Below are 5660 nucleotides of genomic sequence, written 5' to 3'. Positions count from 1 at the left end.
GGTCGGGATCGAATCCACTACCTCGTGTACACCAGGCGAGGTAGTTAAACATTTACCCAGCCGCTGTGTCACGTAAACAAAGTGCTTTCGATCAACGCAACGAACATCATTAATATAATAACAATAGGGGGTTTCCCCTTTTTTCTGGCAACACAACTGAAACCTTTTTACACGGATTCATGTCTGCATTAACCACAATACCTGCAGTCAAAATGCAAACAAAAAAACATACTAAATTTTTATTTAAAGCTTTCGTGACTGCAGGGTTTCATATTCTTGGTTCTTTCGGTAAAGTCACCACGTAGAAGGGAAACAATACAATAATAAAAATATAAAACACGTGACTTTACCGAAAGAACCAAGAATATAAAAAACATACTATGATTATATATGATGCATTGTCCTTGTAACTTATTGGTCCACACCAAGGGACGGCTTTCTTTGGAGCCTCGACCCAATTGGTGCTCAACCACATGACGCCAAAAGGCGTTACACAGCTCAAAGACAATGCACTATAAGTTTCAAGGACAATGCATATATTCATCTTCTTTGGTTCTTTCGGTAAAGTCACGTAGAATGAGAATAAAATAATAAAATAACGCAATAAAATTCTCACGACGTGTGTTATTTTATTATTTTATTTTCATTCTACGTGGTGACTTTACCAAAAGACCCAAAGAAGATGAATCCTTGCAGTCACGAAAGCTTTAAATCGAAATGCATATATTATCATAGTATGTTTTTGTTCGCATTTTGACTGCAGGTATTGTGGCTAATGCAGTAACATGAATCCTTGTAAAAAAAGGCTTCAGTTTTGTTGCCAGAACAAAGGGGAAAACCCCCTATTATTATTATTACATTTTGGTACTAGCAAAGGAGGTCTAATGATGTAGATGCTCACCCCGAGCCCTCATTACTTTGATAGTGGCATTGTCTTTGAGCTGTGTGACGCCTTCTGGCGTCATCTGGTCGAGCACCAATTGGGTCGAGGCTCAAAAGAAAGTCGTCCCTTGGTGTGGACCAATCAGTTTCAAGGACAATGCATCATATATTATCATAGTATGTTTTTGTTTGCATTTTGACTGCAGGTATTGTGGCTAATGTAGTAACATGAATCCTTGTAAAAAAAGGCTTCAGTTTTGTTGCCAGAAAAAGGGGAAAAACCCTGTTATTATATTTTGGTACCGGCAAAGGAGGTCTAATGATGAAACGTTATTATTGTCGTCGTCGTCACTTGGAGAGGCATTCCCGGCACACCGCAGAGGGCTGCACCTCACACGGCGAGGCCCGATGAGGATTATCCCTCGTTTTCTTGTTTTCCGATGAGCAGAAGTTACATTTTGAGTGTGGATCGTCTCCTAAAGATTAGTACTCGGGTACCAGACAAACGTTTGGCAATGGTCAACAAAGATGTAACTTCTAAGTTTGCTGGCTGCTTAACACGTTGTAATAGTGGTAGTAGGAGGCTTTCGCGACCGATATCCATAATAGGGGTGAAGCCAGCCATATGTACAGGCACAATTTCAACCGAGAGGATGGTTATGAGCCCAGCAATCATTGGAAAGATGTCATCAACCACCTTGGTTCGTGACTTGATTTGTGTTTTCTTGTCAACCTCCACCGTCAGCAGTGTGGGTGTGTGGAGCGAGGTGCAATGCTCTGATTGGTGTAAACCTCCTGCCAGTGTTGGTGCCCTCTTCTACATTAACATGAGCTGCCCCGCCCATCTCTAAACCTTAATAAACAGCTCTCTGATTGGTGTAGACCTACTGCCGGTGTTGGAGCCCTCTCCTACATTAACATTGGCTGCCCCGCCCATCTCTAAACCTTTATAAGCAGCTCTCTGATTGGTGTAGACCTACTGCCGGTGTTGGAGCCCTCTCCAACATTAACATGAGCTGCCCCGCCCATCTCTAAACCTTTATAAGCAGCTCTCTGATTGGTGTAGACCTCCTGCCAGTGTTGGTGCCCTCTTCAACATTAACATGAGCTGCCCCGCCCATCTTAATAAACAGCTCTTTGATTGGTGTAGACCTACTGCCGGTATTGGAGCCCTCTTCTACATTAACATTAGCTGCCCCGCCCATCTCTAAACCTTTAAAGCAGCTCTTTGATTGGTGTAGACCTACTGCCGGTGTCGGTGCCCTCTCCTACATTAACATTGGCTGCCCCGCCCATCTCTAAACCTTTATAAACAGCTCTCTGATTGGTGTAGACCTACTGCCGGTGTCAGAGCCCTCACCTACATTAACATTAGCTGCCCCGCCCATCTCTAAACCTTTATAAACAGCTCTTTGATTGGTGTAGACCTACTGCCGGTGTCGGTGCCCTCACCTACATTTAACATGAGCTGCCCCGCCCATCTCTAAACCTTTATGAGCAGCTCTCTGATTGGTGTAAACCTACTGCCGGTGTCAGAGCCCTCTCCTACATTAACATTAGCTGCTCCGCCCATTTCTAAACCTTTATAAGCAGCTCTCTGATTGGTGTAGACCTACTGCCCGTGTCGGAGATTTCTCCTACATTAACATTAGCTCTAAACCTTTATAAACAGGTTTCTCTCAGAGGCTAACCTCCCTGTTCCTGATGACGGCCGCTTGTGTTGCGATAAAAGTGTCGTGATATTTTTAATCACGTTTTTTTCTATCTACGTGACTTTACCGAAAGAACCATGAAACATAATAGAGGTGTTTTTTTATTTAAAGCTTTCGTGACTGCAGGGATTCATATTCTTGGTTCTTTCGGTAAAGTCACCACCACGTAGAAGGGAAACAATGAAATAATAAAAATATAAAACAATAAAATTATTGTAAAACAATAAAATTATTATTCTTGGTTCTTTCGGTAAAGTCACCACCACGTAGATAGGGAAACAATAAAATAATAAAAAATATAAAACAATAAAATTATTGTAAAACAATAAAATTATTATTCTTGGTTCTTTCGGTAAAGTCACCACCACGTAGAAGGGAAACATTAAAATAATAAAAATATAAAACAATAAAATTATTGTAAAACAATTAAATTATTATTCTTGGTTCTTTCGGTAAAGTCACCACCACGTAGAAGGGAAACAATAAAATAATAAAAATATAAAACAATAAAATTATTGTAAAACAATAAAATTATTATTCTTGGTTCTTTCGGTAAAGTCACCACCACGTAGAAGGGAAACATTAAAATAATAAAAATATAAAACAATAAAATTATTGTAAAACAATTAAATTATTATTCTTGGTTCTTTCAGTAAAGTCACCACCACGTAGAAGGGAAACATTAAAATAATAAAAATATAAAACAATAAAATTATTGGTAAACAATTAAATTATTATTCTTGGTTCTTTCGGTAAAGTCACCACCACGTAGAAGGGAAACATTAAAATAATAAAAATATAAAACAATAAAATGATTGTAAAACAATTAAATTATTATTCTTGGTTCTTTCGGTAAAGTCACCACCACGTAGAAGGGAAACGATAAAATAATAAAAATATAAAACAATAAAATTATTGTAAAACAATTAAATTATTATTCTTGGTTCTTTCGGTAAAGTCACCACCACGTAGAAGGGAAACATTAAAATAATACAAATATAAAACAATAAAATTATTGTAAAACAATTAAATTATTATTCTTGGTTCTTTCGGTAAAGTCACCACCACGTAGAAGGGAAACATTAAAATAATACAAATATAAAACAATAAAATTCTCACGACGTTTCGACTGCTACACAAGCAATCATCATCAGGTGTGAAAACCACAGTTTCAAATTTTCTTGCTGTGGTTTTCACACCTGATGATGATTGCTTGTGTTGCAGTCGAAACGTCGTGAGAATTTTATTGTTTTATATTTTTATTATTTTATTGTTTCCCTTCTACGTGATTTTTACCGAAATAACCAAGAATAAGAGGTGTTTTTTGGTTGGGTTAGGTCGTGTAAGTATAAATGTGTCGTTAATCCCACCACCACCACCCGACACAACCAAACAGTAAGGGTTCGTCACGTAAACAAAACGTGGCCAATTTTTTACTTAGTTCAGCACTAACTGGTGTGCGTTGGGGAGCAAACCCACAACAACGTTTACAATTCAAGTTAACGTGACGTTTCGCTGGTAATCACAATCAGCAGCTTCATCAGGCGGTTAGCCATATGAGGCTGGTTTTAATGAACTAATTGGTCACGTTTTGTTTAAGTGACAACCTCTACACAAATTAGGCTGTGTCGGGGCGGTGGTGGTCGGTTCAATGACACAGCGTTTATACGTACGTAATCTAACCCAAAAAAACAACCCTCTATCATGGATAATATTGGTTAGCGAAAGCCTCTCCCTTACTACTACAAATACGTGTTAAACTAAATAGCATGTGCTACCCGTGGTCACGTGCATTTGTCTCCAGGTTATTTCTCTCCACACCACTGCCACAGCCTACGCTAGCACCACGGTGGCTAGGAGATGTTAATTACCTCGCCTGGTATGCAGGAGGTCGTGGATTCGACCCAAGCCTGCCAATTACTGCTGATGTATATTTGGAGGCTGTGTTTCTCTCTCTCTCATCATCATAGTGGCTAGGAGATGTTAACTACCTCGCCTAGTATGTAGTAGTTTATAGTAGTGTAGTAGTATATAATGTAGTGTAGTAGTATATAATGTAATGTAGTAGTATATAATGTAGTGTAGTAGTATGTAATGTAGCGTAGTAGTATATAGTAGTGTAGTATATAATGTAGTGTAGTAGTATATAATGTAGTGTAGTATATATTGTAGTGTAGTAGTATATCATGTAGCGTAGTAGTATATAATGCAGTGTAGTCATATATAGCTTTGAGTAGTGTAGTAGTATATAATATAGTGTAGTAGTATGTAATGTAGCGTAGTAGTATATAGTAGTGTAGTATATAATGTATCGTAGTAGTATATAATGTAGTGTAGTAGTATATAATGTAGTGTAGTAGTTTGTAATGTAGTGTAGTAGTATATAGTAGTGCCGTATATAATGTAGCGTAGTAGTATATAATGTAGTGTCGTAGTATATAATGTAGTGTAGTAGTATATAATGTAGTGTAGTAGTGTATCATGTAGCATAGTAGTATATAATGCAGTGCAGTCATATATAGTTTTGAGTAGTGTGGTAGTATATAAAATAGTGTAGTAGTATATAATGTAGTGTAGTAGTATATAACGTAGTGTAGTAGTATATAATGTAGTGTAGTAGTATATAGTAGTGTCGTATATAATCGTGTAGTATATAATGTATCGTCGTAGTATAAAATGTAGTGTAGTCATATATAGTTTTGTGGTAGTGTAGTGGTATGTAAAAGAGTGTACAATGTACAGGAGTAAATTTGGGACTTGCAAACAGATCAACTTACAAACACAGACCTCTGGTACCCGACTCGTGCGGCTGTTTACATCTCCACTGACCGCTGATTTCCCGCCCGTCCGCCCCGCATCTCGACATTGTTGTTCTTTCAGGAAAGGGCTTCTGCATCAACTATTGGAGCGTGAGGCCCGTCACGAGCACCAAGGGTGAGTCTCGACGAGCAGAGACACCTTCATGTCGCGGTCTCAGTGGGGGTCATTTTTTAGTTTTACTTGGTTACGGTAACCTGGTTACGGTAACTTGGTTGTGGTAACTTGGTTACGGTAACTTGGTTACTT

The sequence above is a fragment of the Petromyzon marinus genome, unplaced genomic scaffold, assembly GCF_048934315.1.
Source record: "Petromyzon marinus isolate PM22_M1 ecotype Great Lakes invasive population unplaced genomic scaffold, UKy_Petmar_22M1.pri1.0 PM_Scaffold_35, whole genome shotgun sequence".
NCBI lineage: Eukaryota > Metazoa > Chordata > Hyperoartia > Petromyzontiformes > Petromyzontidae > Petromyzon > Petromyzon marinus.
The sequence above is the reverse complement of the archived record's forward strand: the minus strand, read 5'-3'. Positions refer to the sequence as shown.